The sequence below is a fragment of the Megalopta genalis genome, chromosome 8 (assembly GCF_051020955.1).
Source record: "Megalopta genalis isolate 19385.01 chromosome 8, iyMegGena1_principal, whole genome shotgun sequence".
Taxonomy (NCBI): Eukaryota; Metazoa; Arthropoda; class Insecta; order Hymenoptera; family Halictidae; genus Megalopta; species Megalopta genalis.
The window spans coordinates 3,147,953-3,162,586 of record NC_135020.1 but is presented as its reverse complement, the minus strand read 5'-3'; positions in this window follow the sequence as shown (position 1 = coordinate 3,162,586).

Genomic DNA, 14,634 nt, shown 5'->3' with positions numbered 1-14,634 from the left:
AAGTACACCAAGATCAACAAGATCAACAAGAACAACAAGAACAACAAGATCAACAAAAACAACAAGATCAACAAGAGCAACAAGAACAACAAGGACAACAAGAACAACAAGAACAACAAGAACAACCAGAACAACAAGAACAACAAGAACAACAAGAACAACAAGAACAACAAGAACTACAACAACAACAAGGACATCAACAACAACTACAACAAGTACAGCAAGAACAACAACAACAACAACAAGAACAACAAGAACAACAATTACAACAAGAACAACGAGAACAACGAGAACAACGAGAACAACGATAACAACGATAACAACGAGAACAACGAGAACAACGAGAACAACGAGAACAACGAGAACAACGAGAACAACGAGAACAACGAGAACAACGAGAACAACGGGAACAACGAGAACAACGAGAACAACGAGAACAACGAGAACAACAAGAACAGCAAGAACAACAAGAACAGCAAGAACAACAAGATCAACAAGAACAACAACAAGAACAACAAGAGCAACAAGATCAACAAAAACAAATAGAACAACAAGAAGAACAAGGCCAACAAGAACAAGAAGAACAACAAGAACAACAAGAACAACAAGAACAACAAGAACAACAAGAACAACAAGAACAACAAGAACAACAAGAACAACAAGAACAACGAGAACAACGAGAACAACGAGAACAACGAGAACAACGAGAACAACGAGAACAACGAGAACAACGAGAACAACGAGAACAACGAGAACAACGAGAACAACGAGAACAACGAGAACAACGAGAACAACGAGAACAACGAGAACAACGAGAACAACGAGAACAACGAGAACAACGAGAACAACGAGAACAACGAGAACAACGAGAACAACGAGAACAACGAGAACAACGAGAACAACAACGAGAACAACGAGAACAACGAGAACAACGAGAACAACGAGAACAACGAGAACAACGAGAACAACGAGAACAACGAGAACAACGAGAACAACGAGAACAACGAGAACAACGAGAACAACGAGAACAACGAGAACAACGAGAACAAGGAGAACAACGAGAACAACGAGAACAACGAGAACAACGAGAACAACGAGAACAACGAGAACAACGAGAACAACGAGAACAACGAGAACAACGAGAACAACGAGAACAACGAGAACAACGAGAGCAACGAGAACAACGAGAACAACGAGAACAACGAGAACAACAAGAACAACAACGAGAACAACGAGAACAACGAGAACAACGAGAACAACGAGAACAACGAGAACAACAAGAACAACGAGAACAACAAGAACAACAAGAACAACAAGAACAACAAGAACAACAAATACAACAAGAACAACCGGAACAACAAGAACAACAAGAACAACTAGAACAACAAGAACAACAGGAACAACAAGAGCAACAAGAACTACCAGAACAACAAGAACAACAAGAACAACAAGAACAACAAGGACAACAACAACAACAACAACAACAACAACAACAAGATCAACATGACCAGCAAGAACAACAAGAACAACAAGAACAACAAGAACAAGAACAGCAAGATCAACAACAACAACAACAACAGCAACAAGAGCAACAACAACAACAACAGCAACAAGAGCAACAAAAGCAACAAGAGCAACAAGAACGACAAGAACAACAAGAACAACAAGATCAACAAGAGCAACAAGAGCAGCAAGAACAACAACAACGGCAAGGACAACAACAACAACAACAACAACAACAACAAGAACAGAAAGAACAACAAGGACAACAAGAACAAGAACTGCAAGAGCAACAACAACAAGAACCACATGAACAACAACAAGAACAACAAGAGCAACAAGAACAACAACAAGAACAACAAGAGCAACAAGAACAACAAGAGCAACAAGAGCAACAAGAACAACAAGATCAACAAGAACAACAAGAACAACAAGAACAACAGAGACAACAACAACAAGAACAACAAGGACAACAACAACAACAACAAGGACAACTAGAACAACAACAAGTACAACATGAACAGCAAAAACAACAAGAACAACAAGAGCAACAAGAGCAACAAGAACAACAAGAACAACAAGAACAACAAGAACAACAAGAACAACAAGAACAACAAGAACAACAAGAACAACAAGAACAACAAGAACAACAAGAACAACAAGAACAACAAGAACAACAAGAACAACAAGAACAACAAGAACAACAAGAACAACAAGGACAACAACAACAATAACAACAACAAGAACAACAAGAACAAGAAGAACAAGAAGAACAAGAAGAACAAGAAGAACAAGAAGAACAACAAGAGCAACAAGAACATCTAGAACAACAAGAACAACAAGAACAACCGGAACAACAAGAACAACAAGAACAAGAACAACAAGAACAACAACAACAACAAGAACAACAAGGACAACATCAACAACAACAACAAGGACAACAAGAACAACAAGAACAACAAGAACAACAAGATCAACAAGAACAACAAGAACAACAAGAACAACAAGAACAACAAGAACAACAAGAACAACAAGAACAACAAGAACAACAAGAACAACAAGATCAACAAGAACAACAAGAACAACAAGAACAACAAGAACAACAAGAACAACAAGAACAACAAGAACAACAAGAACAACAAGAGCAACAAGAACAACAAGAACAACAAGAACAACAAGAACAACAAGAACAACAAGAACAACAAGGACAACAAGAACAACAAGAACAACAAGAACAACAAGAACAACAAGAACTACAACAACAACAACTACAACAAGAACAGCAAGAACAACAAGAACAACAAGAACAACAAGAACAACAAGAACAACAAGAACAACAAGAACAACAAGAACAACAAGAACAACAAGAACAACAAGAACAACAAGAAGAATAACAAGAACAAGAAGAACAACAAGAAGAACAACAAGAACAACAACAACAACAACTAGAGCAAGAAGAACAACAAGAACACCAAGAACAACAAGAACAACAGGAACAACAAGTACACCAAGATCAACAAGATCAACAAGAACAACAAGAACAACAAGATCAACAAAAACAACAAGATCAACAAGAGCAACAAGAACAACAAGGACAACAAGAACAACAAGAACAACAAGAACAACCAGAACAACAAGAACAACAAGAACAACAAGAACAACAAGAACAACAAGAACTACAACAACAACAAGGACATCAACAACAACTACAACAAGTACAGCAAGAACAACAACAACAACAACAAGAACAACAAGAACAACAATTACAACAAGAACAACGAGAACAACGAGAACAACGAGAACAACGATAACAACGAGAACAACGAGAACAACGAGAACAACGAGAACAACGAGAACAACGAGAACAACGAGAACAACGAGAACAACGAGAACAACGGGAACAACGAGAACAACGAGAACAACGAGAACAACGAGAACAACAAGAACAACAACGAGAACAACGAGAACAACAAGAACAACAAGAACAACAAGAACAACAAGAACAACAAGAACAACAAGAACAACAAGAACAACAAGAACAACCGGAACAACAAGAACAACAAGAACAACTAGAACAACAAGAACAACAGGAACAACAAGAACAACAAGATCAACATGACCAGCAAGAACAACAAGAACAACAAGAACAATAAGAACAACAAGAACAACAAGAACAACAAGAACAACAAGAACAACAAGGACAAGAACAACAACTACAACAAGAACAGCAAGAACAACAACAACAACAACAACAACAACAACAACAAGAACAACAACAAGAACAACAAGAACAACAAGAGCAACAAGAACAACAAGAACAACAAGAACAACAAGATCAACAAATACAACAAGAACAACAAGAACAACAAGAACAACAAGAACTACAACAACAACAACAAGGACAACAAGAACAACAACAACAACAACAAGAACAACTAGAACAACAACAACAAGAACAACAAGAACAACAAGAACAACAAGAATAACAAGAACAACAAGAACAACAAGGACAACAACAACAACAACCACAAGAACAACAAGAACAACAAGAACAACAAGAACAACAAGAACAACAAGAACAACAAGAACAACAAGAACAACGAGAACAACAAGAACAACAAGAACAACAAGAACAACAAGAACAACAAGAACAACAAGATCAACAAGAACAACAAGAACAACAAGAACAACAAGAACAACAAGAACAACAACAAGAACAGCAAGTGCAACAACAACAACAACAAGATCAACAACAACAACAAGAACAACAAGAACAACAAGCCCAACAAGAAGAACAAGAACATCAAGAACAACAAGAACAACAACAACAAGAAGAACAAGTAGAACAACAACAACAAGAGCAACAAGAACAACAAGAACAAGAACAGCAAGAATAACAACAACAAGAACAACAAGAACAACAAGAACAACAAGGACAACAACAACAACAACAATAACAACATGAACAGCAAGAACAGCATGAACAGCAAGAAAAACAAGAACAAGAACAGCAAGAACAACAACAACAACAAGAACAACAAGAACAAGGACAACAACAACAACAAGAACAACAAGAACAACACGAACAACAACAACAAGAACAACAAGAACAACAAGAACAACAAGAACAACAAGAACAACAAGAACAACAAGAACAACAAGAACAACAAGAACAACAAGAACAACAAGAACAACAAGAACAACAAGAACAACAAGAACAACAAGAACAACAAGAGCAACAAGAACAACAAGAACAACAATGAGAACAGGAACAACAAGAACAACAAGAACAACAAGAGCAACAAGAACAACAAGAACAACAAGAACAGCAAGAACAACAAGAACAGCAAGAACAACAAGAACAACAAGAACAACAAGAACAACAAGCACAACAACAACAAGAACAACAACAAGAACAGCAAGTGCAACAACAACAACAACAAGATCAACAACAACAACAAGAACAACAAGAACAACAAGCCCAACAAGAAGAACAAGAACAACAAGAACAACAAGAACAACAACAACAACAAGAACAAGTAGAACAACAACAACAAGAGCAACAAGAACAACAAGAACAAGAACAGCAAGAATAACAACAACAACAAGAACAACAAGAACAACAAGAACAACAAGAACAACAAGAACAACAAGGACAACAACAACAACAACAATAACAACATGAACAGCAAGAACAGCGTGAACAGCAAGAAAAACAAGAACAAGAACAGCAAGAACAACAACAACAACAAGAACAACAAGAACAAGGACAACAACAACAACAAGAACAACAAGAACAACACGAACAACAACAACAAGAACAACAAGAACAACAAGAACAACAAGAACAACAAGAACAACAAGAACAACAAGAACAACAAGAAAAACAAGAACAACAAGAAAAACAAGAACAACAAGCCCAACAAGAACAACAAGAACAACAAGAAAAACAAGAACAACAAGAACAACGAGAACAACGAGAACAACGAGAACAACGAGAACAACGAGAGCAAAAAGAGCAACAAGAGCAACAAGAGCAACAAGTGCAACAAGAGCAACAAGATCAACAAGAGCAACATGAGCAACAAGAGCAACAAGAACAACAAGAACAACAAGAACAACAAGAACAACGAGAACAACGAGAACAACGAGAACAACGAGAACAACGAGAACAACGAGAACAACGAGAACAACGAGAACAACGAGAACAACGAGAACAACAAGAACAGCAAGAACAACAAGAACAGCAAGAACAACAAGATCAACAAGAACAACAACAAGAACAACAAGAGCAACAAGATCAACAAAAACAAATAGAACAACAAGAAGAACAAGGCCAACAAGAACAAGAAGAACAACAAGAACAACAAGAACAACAAGGACAACAAGAACAACGAGAACAACAAGAACAACAAGAACAACAAGAACATCAAGAACAACAAGAACAACAAGAACAACAAGAACAACAAGAACAACAAGAACAACGAGAACAACAAGAACAACAAGAACAACAAGAACAACAAGAACAACAAGAACAACAAGATCAACAAGAACAACAAGAACAACAACAACAACAAGAACAACAAGAACAACAAGAACAACAAGAACAACAAGAACAACAAGATCAACAAGAACAACAAGAACAACAAGAACAACAAGAACGACAAGAACAACAAGAACAACATGAACAACAAGTACAACAAGAACAACAAGAACAACAAGAACATCAAGAAGAACAACAAGAACAACAAGAACAACAAGAAGAACAACAAGAACAACAAGAACAAGAAGAACAACAAGAACAACAAGAAGAACAACAAGAACAACAAGAACAAGAAGGTACAACAAGAAGAACAACAAGAACAACAACAAGAACAACAACAACAACAACTAGAACAAGAAGAACAACAAGAACACCAAGAACACCAAGAACAACAAGAACAACAAGAACAACGAGAACAACGAGAACAACGAGAACAACGAGAACAACGAGAACAACGAGAACAACCAGAACAACAAGAACAACAAGAACAACAAGAACAACAAGAACAACGAGAACAACGAGAACAACCAGAACAACAAGAACAACAAGAACAGCAAGAACAACAAGAACTACAACAACAACAAGGACAACAACAACAACTACAGCAAGAACAGCAAGAACAACAACAACAACAAGAACAACAAGAACAACAAGATCAACAAAAACCACAAGAACAACAAGAACAACAAGAACAACAAGGACAACAAGAACAACAAGAACAACAAGAACAACAAGAACTACAACAACAACAACTACAACAAGAACAGCAAGAACAACAAGAACAACAAGAACAACAAGAACAACAAGAACAACAAGAACAACAAGAACAACAAGAACAACAAGAACAACAAGAACAACAAGAACAACAAGAACAACAAGAACAACAAGAAGAACAACAAGAACAAGAAGAACAACAAGAAGAACAACAAGAACAACAACAAGAACAACAACAACAACAACTAGAGCAAGAAGAACAACAAGAACACCAAGAACAACAAGAACAACAGGAACAACAAGTACACCAAGATCAACAAGATCAACAAGAACAACAAGAACAACAAGATCAACAAAAACAACAAGATCAACAAGAGCAACAAGAACAACAAGGACAACAAGAACAACAAGAACAACAAGAACAACCAGAACAACAAGAACAACAAGAACAACAAGAACAACAAGAACAACAAGAACTACAACAACAACAAGGACATCAACAACAACTACAACAAGTACAGCAAGAACAACAACAACAACAACAAGAACAACAAGAACAACAATTACAACAAGAACAACGAGAACAACGAGAACAACGAGAACAACGATAACAACGAGAACAACGAGAACAACGAGAACAACGAGAACAACGAGAACAACGAGAACAACGAGAACAACGAGAACAACGGGAACAACGAGAACAACGAGAACAACGAGAACAACGAGAACAACAAGAACAACAACGAGAACAACGAGAACAACAAGAACAACAAGAACAACAAGAACAACAAGAACAACAAGAACAACAAGAACAACAAGAACAACAAGAACAACAAGAACAACCGGAACAACAAGAACAACAAGAACAACTAGAACAACAAGAACAACAGGAACAACAAGAACAACAAGATCAACATGACCAGCAAGAACAACAAGAACAACAAGAACAATAAGAACAACAAGAACAACAAGAACAACAAGAACAACAAGAACAACAAGGACAAGAACAACAACTACAACAAGAACAGCAAGAACAACAACAACAACAAGAACAACAACAACAACAAGAACAACAACAAGAACAACAAGAACAACAAGAGCAACAAGAACAACAAGAACAACAAGAACAACAAGATCAACAAATACAACAAGAACAACAAGAACAACAAGAACAACAAGAACTACAACAACAACAACAAGGACAACAAGAACAACAACAACAACAACAAGAACAACTAGAACAACAACAACAAGAACAACAAGAACAACAAGAACAACAAGAATAACAAGAACAACAAGAACAACAAGGACAACAACAACAACAACCACAAGAACAACAAGAACAACAAGAACAACAAGAACAACAAGAACAACAAGAACAACAAGAACAACAAGAACAACGAGAACAACAAGAACAACAAGAACAACAAGAACAACAAGAACAACAAGAACAACAAGATCAACAAGAACAACAAGAACAACAAGAACAACAAGAACAACAAGAACAACAAGAACAACAAGAACAACAAGAACAACAAGAACAACAAGAACAACAAGATCAACAAGAACAACAAGAACAACAAGAACAACAAGAACGACAAGAACAACAAGAACAACATGAACAACAAGTACAACAAGAACAACAAGAACAACAAGAACATCAAGAAGAACAACAAGAACAACAAGAACAACAAGAAGAACAACAAGAACAACAAGAACAAGAAGAACAACAAGAACAACAAGAAGAACAACAAGAACAACAAGAACAAGAAGGTACAACAAGAAGAACAACAAGAACAACAACAAGAACAACAACAACAACAACTAGAACAAGAAGAACAACAAGAACACCAAGAACACCAAGAACAACAAGAACAACAAGAACAACGAGAACAACGAGAACAACGAGAACAACGAGAACAACGAGAACAACGAGAACAACCAGAACAACAAGAACAACAAGAACAACAAGAACAACAAGAACAACGAGAACAACGAGAACAACCAGAACAACAAGAACAACAAGAACAGCAAGAACAACAAGAACTACAACAACAACAAGGACAACAACAACAACTACAGCAAGAACAGCAAGAACAACAACAACAACAAGAACAACAAGAACAACAAGATCAACAAAAACCACAAGAACAACAAGAACAACAAGAACAACAAGGACAACAAGAACAACAAGAACAACAAGAACAACAAGAACAACAAGAACTACAACAACAACAACTACAACAAGAACAGCAAGAACAACAAGAACAACAAGAACAACAAGAACAACAAGAACAACAAGAACAACAAGAACAACAAGAACAACAAGAACAACAAGAACAACAAGAACAACAAGAACAACAAGAACAACAAGAACAACAAGAAGAACAACAAGAACAAGAAGAACAACAAGAAGAACAACAAGAACAACAACAAGAACAACAACAACAACAACTAGAGCAAGAAGAACAACAAGAACACCAAGAACAACAAGAACAACAGGAACAACAAGTACACCAAGATCAACAAGATCAACAAGAACAACAAGAACAACAAGATCAACAAAAACAACAAGATCAACAAGAGCAACAAGAACAACAAGGACAACAAGAACAACAAGAACAACAAGAACAACCAGAACAACAAGAACAACAAGAACAACAAGAACAACAAGAACAACAAGAACTACAACAACAACAAGGACATCAACAACAACTACAACAAGTACAGCAAGAACAACAACAACAACAACAAGAACAACAAGAACAACAATTACAACAAGAACAACGAGAACAACGAGAACAACGAGAACAACGATAACAACGAGAACAACGAGAACAACGAGAACAACGAGAACAACGAGAACAACGAGAACAACGAGAACAACGAGAACAACGAGAACAACGAGAACAACGAGAACAACGGGAACAACGAGAACAACGAGAACAACGAGAACAACGAGAACAACAAGAACAGCAAGAACAACAAGAACAGCAAGAACAACAAGATCAACAAGAACAACAACAAGAACAACAAGAGCAACAAGATCAACAAAAACAAATAGAACAACAAGAAGAACAAGGCCAACAAGAACAAGAAGAACAACAAGAACAACAAGAACAACAAGAACAACAAGAACAACAAGAACAACAAGAACAACAAGAACAACAAGAACAACAAGAACAACAAGAACAACAAGAACAACGAGAACAACGAGAACAACGAGAACAACGAGAACAACGAGAACAACGAGAACAACGAGAACAACGAGAACAACGAGAACAACGAGAACAACGAGAACAACGAGAACAACGAGAACAACGAGAACAACGAGAACAACGAGAACAACGAGAACAACGAGAACAACGAGAACAACGAGAACAACGAGAACAACGAGAACAACGAGAACAACAACGAGAACAACGAGAACAACGAGAACAACGAGAACAACGAGAACAACGAGAACAACGAGAACAACGAGAACAACGAGAACAACGAGAACAACGAGAACAACGAGAACAACGAGAACAACGAGAACAACGAGAACAACGAGAACAACGAGAACAACGAGAACAACGAGAACAAGGAGAACAACGAGAACAACGAGAACAACGAGAACAACGAGAACAACGAGAACAACGAGAACAACGAGAACAACGAGAACAACGAGAACAACGAGAGCAACGAGAACAACGAGAACAACGAGAGCAACGAGAACAACGAGAACAACGAGAACAACGAGAACAACAAGAACAACAACGAGAACAACGAGAACAACGAGAACAACGAGAACAACAAGAACAACGAGAGCAACAAGAACAACAAGAACAACAAGAACAACAAGAACAACAAATACAACAAGAACAACCGGAACAACAAGAACAACAAGAACAACTAGAACAACAAGAACAACAGGAACAACAAGAGCAACAAGAACTACCAGAACAACAAGAACAACAAGAACAACAAGAACAACAAGGACAACAACAACAACAACAACAACAACAACAACAAGATCAACATGACCAGCAAGAACAACAAGAACAACAAGAACAACAAGAACAAGAACAGCAAGATCAACAACAACAACAACAACAGCAACAAGAGCAACAACAACAACAACAGCAACAAGAGCAACAAAAGCAACAAGAGCAACAAGAACGACAAGAACAACAAGAACAACAAGATCAACAAGAGCAACAAGAGCAGCAAGAACAACAACAACGGCAAGGACAACAACAACAACAACAACAACAACAACAAGAACAGAAAGAACAACAAGGACAACAAGAACAAGAACTGCAAGAGCAACAACAACAAGAACCACAAGAACAACAACAAGAACAACAAGGACAACAACAACAACAACAAGGACAACTAGAACAACAACAAGGACAACATGAACAGCAAAAACAACAAGAACAACAAGAGCAACAAGAACAACAAGAACAACAAGAACAACAAGAACAACAAGAACAACAAGAACAACAAGAACAACAAGAACAACAAGAACAACAAGAACAACAAGAACAACAAGAACAACAAGAACAACAAGAACAACAAGAACAACAAGAACAACAAGAACAACAAGGACAACAACAACAATAACAACAACAAGAACAACAAGAACAAGAAGAACAAGAAGAACAAGAAGAACAAGAAGAACAAGAGGAACAACAAGAGCAACAAGAACATCTAGAACAACAAGAACAACAAGAACAACCGGAACAACAAGAACAACAAGAACAAGAACAACAAGAACAACAACAACAACAAGAACAACAAGGACAACATCAACAACAACAACAAGGACAACAAGAACAACAAGAACAACAAGAACAACAAGAACAACAAGATCAACAAGAACAACAAGAACAACAAGAACAACAAGAACAACAAGAACAACAAGAACAACATGAACAACAAGAACAACAAGAACAACAAGATCAACAAGAACAACAAGAACAACAAGAACAACAAGAACAACAAGAACAACAAGAACAACAAGAACAACAAGAACAACAAGAGCAACAAGAACAACAAGAACAACAAGAACAACAAGAACAACAAGATCAACAAGAACAACAAGAACAACAAGAACAACAAGAACAACAAGAACAACAAGGACAACAAGAACAAGAACTGCAAGAGCAACAACAACAAGAACCACATGAACAACAACAACAAGAGCAACAAGAACAACAACAAGAACAACAAGAGCAACAAGAACAACAAGAGCAACAAGAGCAACAAGAACAACAAGATCAACAAGAACAACAAGAACAACAAGAACAACAGAGACAACAACAACAAGAACAACAAGGACAACAACAACAACAACAAGGACAACTAGAACAACAACAAGGACAACATGAACAGCAAAAACAACAAGAACAACAAGAGCAACAAGAGCAACAAGAACAACAAGAACAACAAGAACAACAAGAACAACAAGAACAACAAGAACAACAAGAACAACAAGAACAACAAGAACAACAAGAACAACAAGAACAACAAGAACAACAAGAACAACAAGAACAACAAGAACAACAAGAACAACAAGAACAACAAGGACAACAACAACAATAACAACAACAAGAACAACAAGAACAAGAAGAACAAGAAGAACAAGAAGAACAAGAAGAACAAGAAGAACAACAAGAGCAACAAGAACATCTAGAACAACAAGAACAACAAGAACAACCGGAACAACAAGAACAACAAGAACAAGAACAACAAGAACAACAACAACAACAAGAACAACAAGGACAACATCAACAACAACAACAAGGACAACAAGAACAACAAGAACAACAAGAACAACAAGATCAACAAGAACAACAAGAACAACAAGAACAACAAGAACAACAAGAACAACAAGAACAACAAGAACAACAAGAACAACAAGAACAACAAGATCAACAAGAACAACAAGAACAACAAGAACAACAAGAACAACAAGAACAACAAGAACAACAAGAACAACAAGAACAACAAGAGCAACAAGAACAACAAGAACAACAAGAACAACAAGAACAACAAGAACAACAAGAACAACAAGGACAACAAGAACAACAAGAACAACAAGAACAACAAGAACAACAAGAACTACAACAACAACAACTACAACAAGAACAGCAAGAACAACAAGAACAACAAGAACAACAAGAACAACAAGAACAACAAGAACAACAAGAACAACAAGAACAACAAGAACAACAAGAACAACAAGAACAACAAGAAGAATAACAAGAACAAGAAGAACAACAAGAAGAACAACAAGAACAACAACAACAACAACTAGAGCAAGAAGAACAACAAGAACACCAAGAACAACAAGAACAACAGGAACAACAAGTACACCAAGATCAACAAGATCAACAAGAACAACAAGAACAACAAGATCAACAAAAACAACAAGATCAACAAGAGCAACAAGAACAACAAGGACAACAAGAACAACAAGAACAACAAGAACAACCAGAACAACAAGAACAACAAGAACAACAAGAACAACAAGAACAACAAGAACTACAACAACAACAAGGACATCAACAACAACTACAACAAGTACAGCAAGAACAACAACAACAACAACAAGAACAACAAGAACAACAATTACAACAAGAACAACGAGAACAACGAGAACAACGAGAACAACGATAACAACGAGAACAACGAGAACAACGAGAACAACGAGAACAACGAGAACAACGAGAACAACGAGAACAACGAGAACAACGAGAACAACGAGAACAACGGGAACAACGAGAACAACGAGAACAACGAGAACAACGAGAACAACAAGAACAACAACGAGAACAACGAGAACAACAAGAACAACAAGAACAACAAGAACAACAAGAACAACAAGAACAACAAGAACAACAAGAACAACAAGAACAACCGGAACAACAAGAACAACAAGAACAACTAGAACAACAAGAACAACAGGAACAACAAGAACAACAAGATCAACATGACCAGCAAGAACAACAAGAACAACAAGAACAATAAGAACAACAAGAACAACAAGAACAACAAGAACAACAAGAACAACAAGGACAAGAACAACAACTACAACAAGAACAGCAAGAACAACAACAACAACAAGAACAACAACAACAACAAGAACAACAACAAGAACAACAAGAACAACAAGAGCAACAAGAACAACAAGAACAACAAGAACAACAAGATCAACAAATACAACAAGAACAACAAGAACAACAAGAACAACAAGAACTACAACAACAACAACAAGGACAACAAGAACAACAACAACAACAACAAGAACAACTAGAACAACAACAACAAGAACAACAAGAACAACAAGAACAACAAGAATAACAAGAACAACAAGAACAACAAGGACAACAACAACAACAACCACAAGAACAACAAGAACAACAAGAACAACAAGAACAACAAGAACAACAAGAACAACAAGAACAACAAGAACAACGAGAACAACAAGAACAACAAGAACAACAAGAACAACAAGAACAACAAGAACAACAAGATCAACAAGAACAACAAGAACAACAAGAACAACAAGAACAACAAGAACAACAAGAACAACAACAAGAACAGCAAGTGCAACAACAACAACAACAAGATCAACAACAACAACAAGAACAACAAGAACAACAAGCCCAACAAGAAGAACAAGAACATCAAGAACAACAAGAACAACAACAACAAGAAGAACAAGTAGAACAACAACAACAAGAGCAACAAGAACAACAAGAACAAGAACAGCAAGAATAACAACAACAAGAACAACAAGAACAACAAGAACAACAAGGACAACAACAACAACAACAATAACAACATGAACAGCAAGAACAGCATGAACAGCAAGAAAAACAAGAACA